General features: G+C 43.1%; 1 protein-coding gene across 3 annotated transcripts in view; it reads left to right on the top strand.

Annotated features, from left to right (window-relative positions):
* Positions 1-16,043, top strand: part of jp (junctophilin) — a 511,247-nt gene that overhangs the window by 457,827 nt on the left and 37,377 nt on the right. The gene's annotated exons all lie outside the window — the stretch shown is intronic.

The raw sequence follows: 16,043 nt of genomic DNA, 5'->3' as shown, positions 1-16,043 counted from the left end.
AGCAGGTCGGCAGCCGTGAGTCTATTTATATCGTGCGGGGAGGAGGTTTACCAACAGGTGTGAGCGAGCCACGGCCACTCAAAGCTGTGGAACAAGAAAGATCGACAGAATTTATTGCTAACTTTGTGATTATTGTGCTACTGATTTTTCTTTTGTGTTAAGTTGAAAGCCACGCTGTTCAGTGTCGACTGAGTTAAGTTCCCATTCCGTCGAACATCAAAGTGGTGGTGGTGATTATTGTTTGAAAAGAAAGTACAACTAGGCAAGCATCCTCTATATAACACTAATCAGGGAGAAAATATGGAAGGAATACACTTCGAAAATGAAGGTATCGGCCAAAGAACGACAAGGGCCACGACGGGCGTGAAAATGAAAGTGCTCTAATACCGTCAGGGCCGGAAAAGAACAAGAGTTGACCAAAGGAGGTCGGACAGGATAGATTAAAGTGAGGAGCCAGGCACAAGTAATTAGAAGCAATGCCAGGGATCAGCTCAGGACCCCGTGGTCGCCAACCCACGTCCCCCCCAAGTTGACAGCCCCTGGAGCCCCTTTTAGTCGGCTCTTACGACAGGCAGGGAATACCATTATTCTACCGTCCCCATCCACAGGGGAACGAACATCAGATACACATGTATAAAAACACTTGTGGGTACCTGATAAAGAAAGCAGTAGAATATAAGAACACCTTCAAATTCTTTCTTTCCAAATCACCTATTTTCATTCGTATATATATGTGCAATACTGTCTACTTTGTGTTGTCATTGATTATGAATGGGTGACATTTTGTATTGTATGTGTGTTCAACCCTTTACTTTACGGGCTCGGGTATGAAGCGTGATGTAGCCTATCATCGTAGCGAGTTTTTACGACCGGATACCCTTCCCGACGTCAAACTCATCAGAAGAGTTAATGAGATGATAATGAATTATGTAATATATGACAGTAGGAAGGGAGAGGGTGAAACCCGGTACCGGCACATAGCGTACTTCTCCCGAATAGCACCCTGGAGTCTGCTGAAGGCTTTACGTCTTCATCCGACGGACGAATAACCATATGAGCACTGCGGAGCGGTTTGTAATTTAATCCAGGTTTTTGGCACGCAATCTAGCGACTGAATGACAACATGAACATGTGAATAAGTCATTTGGATTGGAATGCTTCATTTCTGTGTTCAGTATTTTAATAAATGGGAAAAAGAGTTGTCTGGTTCGCTTCTCGTTGTGGATCAGCTTATGATGTATTTCTTGAGAGGTGCAGATCTCTTGACACAGACCAGAGCAAACTGAAGCTTCCACTGAGGTCTCAGTAATGACAAAGAAGGAGTAGTTGGTTGACCACATGGTCAGTGATGCTGCAATAGCACTTTCTGGCTCAGGAAGGAAAGCAATTGCAAACTACGTCACTTCTCATCTCACTTCATTTTAGGGGCGTCATCAGCTTTTGAGGCTTTCATACAACTGCATAACCTTCGATGGTGCTGTCTGAGGACCCAGCCATTCGCCAGGAAGATGACTTGGTACATGGTGGTGATGATTATTGTTTTACGAAGTACAACTCGGCAACCATCCTCTATTAACAATAATCAGAGTGTAAAATCGAAGGAGTTTTGTACTTCGAAAAATGACTGTGTCAGCTAAACAAAGACCAGGGCCACGAAGGGAGTGAAAATAATTTTAAAATCCTCACTAGGCTTCGATACCTAATACTGTCCGGGTCGGAAAAGAACAATAGTTGACCAAGGGAGTTCGGATAGAATATATGAAAGTGAGGAGCCTGGTACAAGTAAATAGAAGCAATGCCAGAACTCAGCTAAAGGCCCCGATGTTGACAACACACGCTCCCAAGTTAAAAGCCCGTAGGGCCCCGTTTAATCTTCTGTTATTACAGTCAGGGGATACCAAGGGTATTATTCCATCGCTCCCACCCACAGGGGATCTGGCAGTGCATGGTCAAGCAGTGGCCTCTCCCTCGTAAGTGTTAGCCACGGAGCGGATGATGGAATTTGTTTTCGTTTAGCATATGGCTGGTAGTGCCGAGAATGTGCAAGGACATGTTCGGCTCGCCTGATGCACATTTTCCTATTTGACACCCGTAGGTGACCTGCGCATATGGATGTGGGACGATGATAATTGAAGTAGGGTGGGAGTAAAATCGGGTGCTCCTGTCAAATAACACCAAGGAGTCTGCTCAAAGCGGAGGAATCACCATCAACAGTGCCGTATGCCCTCACCACTCCACACGAACACTGTAGAGATGTTCGTAATTGAATTCAGGCTTTTGGCACGCAATCTAGTGGTTAGAAATTGTATACCACCACCTCCCCGTGAATTTTTTTTCCACCTGCGGGATTCGAACCAGCTAACCACGGTGTCAGACCGGCGACGCCTTAGCGATAATGGCGACCAGGTGAGCTAATATAAAGATGATGTTTGACGACTTTATGTACTCCACTCCACATGATATTGCGTATCCCGCAAAACGTGCCTTCAATACAGAGTTACGCCTTTCAGCGTTTAGCTTGCAAACCTCTGTGATTTTACTAAACTCCGTCACAATCCTCCATTTCTAACTAACTCTGTTGCCTCGTTTAGTTCAATACTTTTTATCTTTAAAATATTAGAAGCTGATTTTTTTTCATTTAGCATGTGTGTGTATGTTCAGTCTTCAGCCCTAAGGCTGGTTAGATCCTCAACAGCTCTGCAATCAGCTGTCATAGATGGCCTAGGCATTACTGAAGAGGCGTACTAGGGAAATGAGGAGTGAGGTAGTTTCCCGTTGCTTTCCTCACCGAGCCAGAAGTTGCTATTACATATCATTCTGCCAAGCCCACTGAAATGCATGCACCAACCGACCCTATGATCAACATTTTCACACCATTCATAGCAGGGACTGGCTGCAGAAGGAATGACATTACTAGCATCACTCATACCTCAGTCACTTTCATATTGTCAAAGCCAAGGATAAGACAGAGACAGATCAATGAAAGTAACAAAATTACTCTAGCCCATACCAGAAGACATAGTGCACTCATTTAGCATATGGCTGTTAGTGCCAAGAATATGCAGGTGGAGTGGAGTACATAAAGTCGTCAAACGTCATTTTATATTAACTCACCTGGTCGCCATTATCGTTCCGGCATCATAAGCTGGTCATGTACCATGACCGAGTGTATTATTCTCTTAGGTAACTTATCCTCCTCCATTCGCCTCACGTGAGCTCATCACCTAAGGCCGTTCATGCGTACAGCCTCATTAATAGAGTCCATTCCTAACTTAGCATTTATCTCCTCATTCCGAATACATTCATGTCTGTTAGTTCTAACTTATGAATAAGACACCCTGAGCCCACCCAGCTTTCACTCCCGTACAGCAAAGTTAGTCTGAAAAGAGGCCGGTGCAAATGTAGTTTTGTCCGGGAGCTGACTTCCTTCTTACAGAATACTGTTGATCGTGACTGCGAGCTCACTGCATTAGCTTTACTGCACCTACATTCAATCTCACTTACTATACTACCATCCTGGGAGAGCACACATCCTAAATGCTTGAAATGATTTACTTGCTCCAGCTTATTTGAAAAAATGAATACTTATTTTGTTATTGTAAATGTGAATTCCCTTAAAATAGTTTGCTGTCCTCGGGCTTTTGCGGCTATAATCCACAGATTGTAGACCGATCATGCGTAAATATCTTTCTCCTTAAATTTTTCAGCGTGGTCTTCACCTATTTTAAAAAATGTTATTATTTTGTTGACTTCAACATTTTCCGTAGATCCGAATTTTAAAAACACATTCTAGTTACCAGTTCTAGGTCCTTGACCAAGTTGCTGTAATGAATATTTTTCCCTGGTAACAGATGATACGCCATCAGTGATGTAACAGAACACCGATACTGTTGACTGAGCAATTAAATAAGCTGGTTTATTGTTTAGCGCGGTGCGGTGTCGCAGAGAAATGGCATTTCATTGCTCAACATGTTTACTTGATTGACATTCCACCACCATGGACCACATCCAAAGTACCCGACCGACACTTCGCTCACAGGTCTGTGAGGAAGTACAACTAAGAACCATCCTCTTTTGACACTAATCAGATAAGTGGTCCGACACTTTGCAAAATGAAGGTATCGGCGTGAAAATGAAAGATTCCCTAATCCTCGAATGCTCTAATGACGTCGGGGTCGGTAAATAAAAAGAATTGATCAGCGGAGGTAGGATAGCATAGATGAAAGCGAGGAGCCTGACACAAGTAAGTGGAAGTAATGCCAGGACTCAGCTAAGGGCCCCGCGGACGCCTGCTTACACTCCCAAGTTAAGAGCCACTGGGGACCCTCTTAGTCGTACTCTTACGACAGGCACCCACACGGGGCTCGTCTAGTGAGGTTGGCGACAGGAAGGGCATTTGGCCGTAAAATGGTGCCATATAAATTCATCCTATCTCATCCCCGACCCCGCATCGAGACACGGGTCCAAGCGGTGGACAGAGATAGATAGATAGATAGATAGATAGATAGATAGATAGATAGATAGATAGATAGATAGATAGATAGATCTGCCGTAAGTGGATTTCGAACCCTATATCTCCCGAATGCAAGCTGACAGGTACGTGACCCAAACATTATTATTATTATTATTATTATTATTATTATTATTATTATTATTATTATTATTATTATTATTATTATTATTATTAATGTTAAAGAAGGGGGAAACTAAATACGTGTAGGCTACATTCTGTACCTGAGAGCTAAACCAACGTAAGTCGCATTTTAGTTATTTTACAGGAGAGAGGGAAAACGTCAGTTGAAGAGCATTTTTGCTGCATTATGACTTAGGTAATTAATGTTCATCATTGTTATTTATATATTCTGTGTAATTTTCATCGCTGAACACATTCACTAATATAATTTATACTAAAATGGTTAATTATTACTGTATTGCCATAAAAAGTAAAATGACAGTGGACCTCCGTTTATATGACTCTAGATTTCATAAAATGTGACATTGGTTTGACTCTCAAGTACAAATATATTAACAAGTTTCCAATAAAAAAATCCGAGCTTTCTGCCAAGTTTGATTGGCTTTCATCCGGATAAAGCATTGGAAGTTCTACTGCTGACAGTGAGCAGAGAAATATTTCTTGACATGCTTTGCCCTGATGAAACTTGGCTGAAAGCTCGGCTTTTGTTAATATACATAAATACGTGGTTTGATTTCGAAATAATAATATTTATTAAATCTACATAATAAAATCAAAAGTAAGTTTGTTTGTTTGTTCGTTACACAGATCTACACACCTGCACTGATCAGTGCCAAAATTTGCACCAAGGCTCATGAGTAGAGTCCGGATTATTAGGTGCTGATATGTTAGAATGCAAACTTACTTAAGCCAGTAACAAGTATACCCTACACTGTACAACGGTTATGCTATGAGGTTTGCATAGATATTAGGGGTACAGCCTATAGAACTCCTTGAATTTATTCTACTCTTCCTACATTATGGTACAACGGGTTGCATGACACTTCCTACAAACCAAATTACTTTGCATTCTAACCTATTACCACCTAAAAATCCCAGCTATACTCATGAGGTACTCGGATAGGTCATATAGGTAGTTGCTCTGTGAAAGACGTCGATCATCAATAGTTATCGTTCTCAATTTTGGTGTAAATCAATATCACACAAGATACGTTCACTTCCTTGCATAAAACCACTTCATTGCCGCTCCGTCTATTCTTTAACAACACACAGTTATACACAACGCTACAGTATTAACGGAAACACACTAAAGCAATTTACTCTCGATTCTGTCAAGCACGGATATCAATAAGTTCTCACACTTCACCATCACACAGTCGATTATGACAGTACAGATACCAGGAAGTCCACACAGTGATTATTCAGTTTGCCATCACAAGGCAAGACTAACTACCCTCTCACTCAGGTCGATTCTGACAGGTTCAGATATCAGATATCTGCTAACTGTAACACTCACTCTAACCCACACCCTACATTCTCTTACTGCACTGTCTCTCAATGTCTGACTGTCACTGACTGACTCAATCTCGGCCTGTCAGTTCGATATCTATACTGTTTGACAAACAGTCTAGAAATATCGACTTCTGGAAACGTTCTCGCAACAACACTCTAAATGGAACACATCCGAACATACAAGGAACAATCGATCGACCGGCCTCTCGATTGGAGTAGATCAAACTCGAATGTTCGATTACGGTTTATAAACATATGGACAGTTCTATAACATTCCTAATGTTTCTACTTATATCTGGATAATAAATCATTACTGTAAGTTTTCAGAAACCTCCATATGTATCAGAATGATAGTGGATTATAGGCCCTACCCAGTATACGAATATTAGTTTTCTACAGTTCCGACTACACGGATTTTGAGGTTAGACGTACCGTACCGGTATTCATAATACGTATTTGAAGATATACAAATGTACAATACATAATTACAGGGTATAGTCGTCTTAACATATGTATTAACAATAATAATTGAAGGTTTTACAAGAGTTAGGTTATGTGTAGGATACGACATAGTGATATACAGGTAGAAGGATTTATGTGGTGACACCATTTTTGATACGAAAGTTCTTAAGGAATAGACTGGACACACGAAATGCAAGGAACTTAGAAATAGCAAGGAATATGATCAAGCCTCACAGACGTACGGTATTAAACTCTTCGCTGGTACTTACCTGCATTTTGCTTTATGATACAATCTATCGATTTATTTTCTGAAAAATTAACTGTAGTGAGTCGGATGGGCCGTAGAGGTAGTTATATCACCAAAGATTTCATAAAACTGGTCATAATATGTGATAGACCTATACGGGTAAAAGGTTTTATGTGTTGATGCCACTTTTCATACCAGAAATGAAATGGCGTATGACTTTTAGCGCCGGGAAGTGTCCGAGGACATGTTCGGCTCGCCAGGTGCAGGTCTTTTGATTTGACTCCAGTAGGCGACCTGCGCGTCGTGATGAGGATGAAATGATGATGAAGACGACACATACACCCATCCCCCGTGCCAGAGAAATTAACCAATGATGGTTAAAATTCCCGACCCTACCGGGAATCGAACCCGGGACCCCTGTGACCAAAGGTCAGCACGCTAACCATTTAGCCATGGAGCCGGACTTCACACCAGAACTCTTAACGGATAGACTGGACAGACGAATAGCAATGAACGTAAATTAGCAAGGAGTATATATGATACAACCTAGCAATTTATTGTCTGGCAGATTAACCTCAATTCCGTAAATGATTGGTTATTCGCATCATTTTTCCATAATTTATGTCATTTGTTAGTGAATAAATCAACCTATTGAAGCAGATTACCTTCAACATTGAATTCTGAAGATATGTAAGTAACTTTCAAAGTAATCCTACAATTATTTCCTCTTGACAATGTCTTTACCCCAGCCGTAAATTGTAGCAATTGGAAAGTCTTCTCTGAATCTTGTTCTTTATCCTACGGCACGGATCAATGATTTCACAGTTAGACATGATGTATAAAATTACGAATCGATGTCGTTAATTCGCTGTAATTTCAACAAAAGTTACCAAACTGCAAAGAAACAATTGTAATTCCATTTTCATTTGTGTTATATTTTCAAGTGTATGTTGATATAATATAATGTTATGTTACCTCAATAGATCATAATGTCTTATTCCATAACCCCGAAACTTGGCAACATGAACAACGTGATATATTGCGGGTGACTGCAAAGCCTTGAATGATCCATACATAGGTAGTATACTTTGTCCTCATGGACGATCTCCTTATGGGGATGTGTTTATTATTTCTGAATAAATGTATATATGATAATAAGCCACGAAAACCTGCGTACTTACGTTTATTATTGACATCGAAGTAAAAGTCCGGCGCCATGACTAAATGGTTAGCGTGCTGGCCTTTGGCCACAGGGGTCCCGGGTTCGATTCCCGGCAGGGTCGGGAATTTTAACCATAATTGGTTAATTCCGCTGGCTCGGGGGCTGGGTGTATGTGTCGTCTTCATCATCATTTCATCCTCATCACGACGCGCAGGTCACCTACGGGTGTCAAATCAAAAGACCTGCATCTGGCGAGCCGAACTTGTCCTTGGACACTCCCGGCACTAAAAGCCATACGCCATTTCATATTTTTATCGAAGTAAAAAAATGCAGAAGTATGTACAAGAAGCTAGTTCAGTTATTCATCCTGTAATAAGGACTCTGTCCCAGTTGGTGGTTATTCGTGACTGGGAGAGAGATTTTTAATTCACTAACTCAGTTCTATAATAACGAGTGATTTAGAATGTTGTGAAATGTTTGTATTTCTCTAATGGCCATTGGCTGCAATGAATGTCTCATCACTATTAATTAATTTCAATGTATCTCTCTCTGTCTTTTCTGAAAATTCATCTTCTCCACGAAACGTGTTAAGACAAGACTAAAATGTTAGGACGCCGGGCTGAGTGGTTCACACGGTTGAGGTTTTGGCTTTCTGACTCCAACTTGGAAAGGTTCGATCCTGGCTCAGTCCGGTGCTATTTGAAGGTGCTCAAATACGCCAGCCTCGTATCGGTAGATTTATTGGCACGTAAAAGAACTCCTGATGGACTAAATTCCGGCACCTCGGCGTCTCCGCAAACCGTAAAAGTAGTTAGTGGGACGTAAAGCAAATAACATTATTATTGATTATTCATTTAAGTATAGATGATGCCTCCACAGTTGGTGGCTACCCATGACTACGAGAGAGGAGTGTTCATTCATACATGCATGATTGAACAGCTCGTCCAGGCATGCTGTCATCCATCCAGTCATTCAGTTAAATCACGATGTCTATTGTAAGCTAAGGAGAAATCTGTTCGGACTCGTAACAAAACAAATACTCGCGCCAATAATAAGGGTAATATATATGTTGTGCTAGACCAGGGCCTCACAGGGTGCATGCGCCTGTTGCATGCACTGTCCACGGTGCAAAAGACGACTTCGCTTGGTTGACCAGAGTGCAGACCCCCACTCCTCGATTTGGAGCAATAGCGCTGTCTCTCTCCTTCCCCACGCCTGTCTCCCTCTTCCTCACTTGTTCCGTAGCGCTCCAAATCCAAGCAGAGTTTTGCCGAGCTTAGCCGAGTAGCCCAGAGACGAAGCGTTGGTCCGAGCCGAGCCGAGCGGGACCGATGCACTGTGCACAGGAACTCTGCACCGCTGTTTGCACGCGTGAGATTTTGGGCGCTTGAAAGGCCCTATGCTAGACAATAAAGCACTGTTAATGCCTAGGACAAAAATAAATATTTAAAAAACTACAATTCGGAGATAACATGGAAATAGTAATTAGGTGAAAGTATAATTTTTAAGATAGTATTAAATGTAACAAGAAAAGCATTCATGTAGCACAGTAATATGAATTGCAATAAATGATTACTCTCTCCTCAGTTCCGGGTGCTCCGGAACCATCGGATGAGAGTATTATATTGTGTTCTAAAAAATAATGACAACACATTGAAATATTAAAATATGTAGGTGCAACGATTTTGAACACTCACTTTCAAAGACCTTGTAGTAATTTATAGAACTAAAAAAAATGTGTTGCTTATTACGATTTCATACGATATATGTTGCGGTCCCTCAAACATGTTTCGCCAGTGCCTGAGAGGTGGTGATTATTGGTTTGAGAGGAAGTACAACTGGGTAGCCATCGTCTATATAACATTAATCAGTGGGAAGGAATGGAAGAGATCCGACACTTCGATAAATGAAGGTTTCGGCCAAAGAACGGCGTGAACATGAAATACTCTCTACGTCTCGAATGCTCTAATACCGTCGGAGTCGGAAAAGAACAAGAGTTGACCAAGGGAGGTCGGATAGGGCAGATGAATGTGAGGAGCCTGGCGCAAGTACAGTAAGTGGAAGCAATACCAGGACTCAGCTCATGGACCGATGGTCGCCAATCCGCGCTCCCAAAGTTAAGAGCCCATGGGGCCCCTTTTAGTCGCCTCTTACGACAGACAGGAGTTACCGTGGGTGTTATTCTACCTCCCCCACCCACAGTTGGAAAAGAGTCCCTGAGGCCCCTTTTAGTCGTCTCTTACGACAGGCAGGGGTACCGCCCCACAGTGGGAAAAGAGCCCCTGAGGCCCCTTTTATTCGTCTCTTACGACAGGCAGGTGCACTGCCCCCACCCACAGGGGGATAGTGTCTGAGAACCTAGATCAGGTTGGATATTTGCTCGTTAGGATATATTTGTCCTGTCGATCAGTTTAACACCATCACTTGAAGGTCGGTGGTCTATAGACAGCACAGCACGCGCAGGACTGAGGTAAACATGACAAGATTCAGCGCAGTGCTGTGTCAGATCAGATGATGCGAAATTGGCTGCACGACGAAGGGTTTATATCGAGGAGGTCTGTGCCAAAAGCTTCTCTTAAACCACGCCAATGGCGGCTCATAGCCCATGGCATCAGGAACAGTGGAAACTTACTGATGAATTCAGAGTAAGCCTGCACCTATACAGCAGGAGCAGTCGAGTCTGGCGACGATCCGATCTGGTGAGAGAGCACATCCAGCAATAAGGAGGTGGGATCATATTTGGTGGACATATGCCTCTAATTCCTCTTCTGGTCCTGTATACAGAGAAAACACCCTCCGACCTGTAGTTACAGGATTTGCTGGGTGAGCGCTTCACACTAGTAGATGATAATGCTCGTCCCCATCAGTTCCTTGAGACGCGTGGCATATGCAAGTGATGTGGCCAGTATACGCTGTGGATATGAATAGTGCCCAGCACTTTTATCTTCATATTCAGAGAACACACCACACTACCAACCTCTATAGAAACACGCAATAGTGACTACGTGTGGATTTAACCCTGTTTTACGGCCGAATGCCCTTCCTGACCCCACCCCTATGAATTGTCTCTATATACAAGTGGTTGTGGTTATAGTTTTAAAAGGGAAGACTTGGAAGGGGCCCCACACTTCGAAAATGAAGATATCAGCCAAAGAAAGATAAAGGCCACGAAGGGTGTGAAAATTAAAGACTCTCTAGCCTTCGAGTGCTGTAACAACGTCGAGATCAGAAAAGAACAAGCGTTGACCAAGATAGATCAAATAGGATTAATGTAAGGAGCCTGGAACAGGTAAGTAGAAGCAATGCCAGGACTCAGCTCAGAGACCCGTAGTCGCCAACCCATGCTCCCAAGTTGAGGGCCGCTGGGGCTCCTTTTAGTCGCCTCTTACGACACGCAGGGGATAGCGTAGATGGTATTCTACCGCCCCCACCCGCAGGGGATAGTCAGTTCCTTGAGACGCATGGCATACAGCGAATAGTGTGGCCGCAATATTTTACAGACATGGACTGTGTCCAACACTTTGCTCTTCATATTCAGACATCACACCACACTACCAACCATCACACAAACACGCAGTAGTGATTACATGTGCATTTGGCCCTGTTCTACAGCCGGATGCCCTTTCTGAAGCCAGCCCTGTATGCAAGTGGTTGTGGTGATTATTGTTTCAAGAGAAAGTACAACTGGGTAGCCATCCTTTATTAACACTGAAATGAAATGGCGTATGGCTTTTAGTGCCGGGAGCTCCCAGGACGGGTTCGGCTCGCCAGGTGCAGGTCTTTTGATTTGATGACGGTAGGCGACCTGTGCGTCGTGATGAGAATGAAATGGTGATGAAGACAACACATACAGCCAGCCCCCAATGATGGTTAAAATTCCCAACCCTGCCGGGAATCGAACCCGGGACCCCTGCGACCATAGGCCAGCACGCTAACCATTTAGCTATGGAGTCGGACTTATTAACACTATTCAGAGGGAAAAAGTGGAAGGAGTCCAACACTTCGAAAATGTAGATATAGGCCAAAGAAAGACGAGGACCTCGAAGGGCGTGAAAATGAAATACTGTCTAGCCCACCGGGCGAGTTGGTCGTGTGGTTAGGGGCGCGCGGCTGTGAGCTTGCATCCGGGAGATAGTGGTTTCGAACCGCAGTGGCGGCAGCCCTAAAGATGGCTTTCCGTGGTTTCCCATTTTCACACCAGGCAAATGCTGGGGCTGTACCTTAATTAAGGCCACGGCCGCTTCCTTCCCTTTCTTAGGCCTTTCCTATCCCATCGTCGCTATAAGACCTATCTGTGTCGGTGCAACGTAAATAAAATAGCAGAAAAAACCTCTCTAGCCGTCGAATGCCCTAATACCGTCGTGGTCGGAAAAGAATAAGATTTGTCCAGGGGAGGTCGGACAGGATAGATGAAAGTAAAGATCCTACACAAGCAAGTGGAAGTAATAACAGGACTCGCCTCAAGGGGTGGTGGTAGTTATTGTTTTAAGAGGAAATACAACTCAGCGAGCATCCTCTGTCAACAATAATCAGAGGGAAGAAATGGAACAGATCCACACTTCGAAATGAAGATATCGGCCAAAGAAAGACAAGGACCACGAAGGGCGTGAAAACGAAAGGATCCCTGGGCCTCGAATGCTCTGATACCGTCGGGATTGGAAAAGAACGAGAGTTAGCCAAGGGAGGTCGGATAGGATCCATGAAAGAGAGGAGCAAGTGGAGGCAATGACAGTACTCAGCCAGAGGCCCCGTTGTCACCAACCCACGCTCCCAAGTTAAGAGCCCCAGGAGTACCTCTTATATATAAGACCAGATTAGGAATACTTTATGTTGACTTGGATGATAGATCACCTTACTGTATTCCTCTTTCCCTGGTATTCGTGTCTGTACGAAAATGAAAATCCTCAGCTTGTTTTCCAGTCATGCGACCGGGTCAGGAATGGAATGAATGAAGCCCCCATCTAGCGGCGAGGATAGGAATTGTGCCGGCTGTCGAAGCTTGTCGCACTCCTCTGGGACAATTATTAATGACTGACAGATGAAATGACATTATATTGGAGAGTGTTGCTGGAATGAAGTATGGCAGAGAAAACCGGAGTACCCGGAGAAAAACCTGTCCCTGCTCCGCTTTATCCAGCACAAATCTTATGTGATGTAACCGGAATTTGAATCACGGAACCCAGCGGTGAGAGGCCGGCGCGCTGTCCCCCGAGCCACGCAGGCTCTGGCGTGTCTGTACGAAATACTTGTAATGTCCGTGCTACATCACGTAGTACGTCAGTGACCAAAGGTTCGGTCTCTAGGACGTTCTACTCATCAGTTACCTCGTCAGGATCAATAATTACTTCGACATCATCCAAAGGCTGAGAATCATTTTCCAGCTCATGGAGATAGCTGTTGTGAAATTGTCAGTCGTGTAGTATACGAAAACTTTGTTAAGGAGACTTAGTGTCGAGTTAGACATAACTTGTAAAGCTTTTCAGCATGTCTATATAAATATACAGTATTAAACAAAGAATGGCATGTTTCGTTCTACACCGGGCGAGTTGGCCGTGCGCGTAGAGGCGCGCAGCTGTGAGCTTGCATCCGGGAGATAGTAGGTTCGAATCCCACTATCGGCAGCCCTGAAGATGGTTTTCCGTGGGTTCCCATTTTCACACCAGGCAAATGCTGGGGCTGTACCTTAATTAAGGCCACGGCCGCTTCCTTCCAACTCCTAGGCCTTTCCTATCCCATCGTCGCCATAAGACCTATCTGTGTCGGTGCGACGTAAAGCCCCTAGCAAAAAAAAAGTTTCGTTCTACAAGAACATCCTCAGGTCTTATCAAATCACTTCAAATCATGATCATATATGTACAATATTGTTGGTTTTTTTTTCTAGTTGCTTTACGTCGCACCAACACAGATAGGTCTTATGGCGAGGATGGGACAGGAAAGGGCTAGGAGTGGGAAGGAAGCGGCCGTGGCCTTAATTAAGGTACAGCCCCAGCATTTGCGTGGTGTGAAAATGGGAAACCACGGAAAACCATTTTCAGGGCTGCCGACAGTGGGGTTCGAACCTGCTGTCTCCCGAATACTGGATACTGGCCGCACTTAAGCGACTGCAGCTATCGAGCTCGGTACAATATTGTTAGCTTTGCGTAAATTTGTTAGTGATTGAGAGTTAGGGATGTTATGAACAAGGAATAAAAAGTTGTAGCAGTAGACCCCTAGTAGACTAAGCCGATCCCGCGGTGTACGGGTAGCGTGATTCCCGTTCTGGTTCAATTCCCGTCCAGATGAAGGATTCTTACCGTGGTCTGTTTTTAGGTCCACTTAGCCTACGTGATTACTATTGAGGAGCCATCTGACGGTGAGATGGCGGTCCCGGTCTATAAAGCTGAGACTAACGGGCGAGAAGATTCGTCGTGCACACCGCACGACACCTCGTAATCCGCAGGCCTTCGTGCAGAGCAGCGATCGCCCTTTGGAGCTGTTGGGCCATGACGTTTCCAGTCATGCAACCGGATCAAGAATAGAATGAATGAAGCCCCCATCAAGCGGCGAGGATAGGAATTGTGCCGCCTGTCGACGCTTGCCGCACTCCTTTGGGACGATGATTAATGTCCGACAGATGAAATGAAATTATATTGGAGAGTGTTGGTAGAATGAAAGATGGCAGGGAGTTTTGGTTTGATTTTCAGTAGTACTCAGCTGTCACCTTATTAACTTATAGAAATATTTATGTACTTATCTAAGCTCATAATCAGTCGTCCGTTACCCTTAGCAGCTTAGAACAGTACAATACGTAAAATATTCTAGAGGTAGAAGCAGTATGTCTTTAAATTACATTTTCATTGTTGTATCCAACGCATTTATTTCTAGTGCCTGGCATACTTAGCACACTGTTGCCAATACTAAGAACCAGAATACGAGGCACTGAATAAATCACAATCTTACTTACAATAAATTCATAGGCACTTCATCATCGTCTACTAAAGGTAAATCCTTGTCGCTGTAGCCACATCTGACGATCTTCTGCTCAGCCTCTTCATGTTGCTATATGAACCACATGCCAGTTCACCGACGGAGTTCCTGATGTATAACGTCATTGATCGTCCCCTGGGTCTCTTTCCCAATATTACCTTCATTGACGGTTTGGAGAGGAGAGTCATGTTTCAGTTCGTCTTCAAGGAACTTTGTTTTCCTCTTTTTTATCGTATTTAATAAAGTTCTTTAAAACAAGGACATTGTTTTTTTTTTTTATCCATCGACTTCTTTCTGTAATTCTTCTCCAAAACCACATTTCTGCAGCCTCAAGTTTTGCTTCTTCCTGTTTCCCTAATGTCCAGGTTTCGCACCCATACTGTAGCACACTCCAAACAAAGGTCTTGAGAAATTATTTTCTGGTCTCCAAACTGAGATGCTTGTTTAGCACTAAGTTTTTTCTTATTTTGGAAGGCTTGTTTTGCTACCACTATTATTTTCTTGACTTCCGAAAGGCACCTGTTAACAGAGGTAATTACACTACCCAAATAGGAGAGTTCTGTGATTTGTTCTATCGGTGTGTTAATTATAAGGGTTTTTTTCTACTTGTAGGCTTCTTTTTGTCTACTATCATGATTTTTTTCTTTATATTTATTTTTAGTTTAAGTGTTTCTAAGGATTTGTTGAATGTTCTTTCCATCTTACTGATATCCTTTTCAGAATTTGCTAAAATAGAAATATCATTTGCAAAGCGGATTCTGTGCACTGAATACCATTAAAATTCACCCATTTGTAGCTCTGGTTTCCCTTGAAAATTCACCCCTTTCATTTCTCTAACTCCATTTTCTATGAACAGGCTAAAGAGACATGCTGACAGTGAACAGCCTTGTAGCGCTCCCCTTCTCATTTTTGCTTCTCTTGTACCATTAATATTAACTTCCGTGGTTCGGGCTTTATATAGATTCAGAATAAGGCGCCTGTATTTCCAGTCAAGTACCATATTCCCCATTACCTGAAAAAGCCATTTCCACTGAACATTGTCAAAGGCTTTTTCCAAGTCGATAAATGTTACATAAGTTTTCCTGTTGACATCCTTTCCAAAATTTGACGTAATGGTAATATAGCCTCCCTAGCTCCTTTCTGTGTTCTAGAGCCATGTTGATCGTCATCCTATTGTTGTTGTATTTTCCTTCTAACTCTGCCTTTAATTATGATAAGTA

The sequence above is a fragment of the Anabrus simplex genome, chromosome 4 (genome assembly GCF_040414725.1).
Source record: "Anabrus simplex isolate iqAnaSimp1 chromosome 4, ASM4041472v1, whole genome shotgun sequence".
In the NCBI taxonomy this organism is placed as follows: domain Eukaryota; kingdom Metazoa; phylum Arthropoda; class Insecta; order Orthoptera; family Tettigoniidae; genus Anabrus; species Anabrus simplex.
The sequence above is the reverse complement of the archived record's forward strand: the minus strand, read 5'-3'. Positions and strand labels throughout refer to the sequence as shown.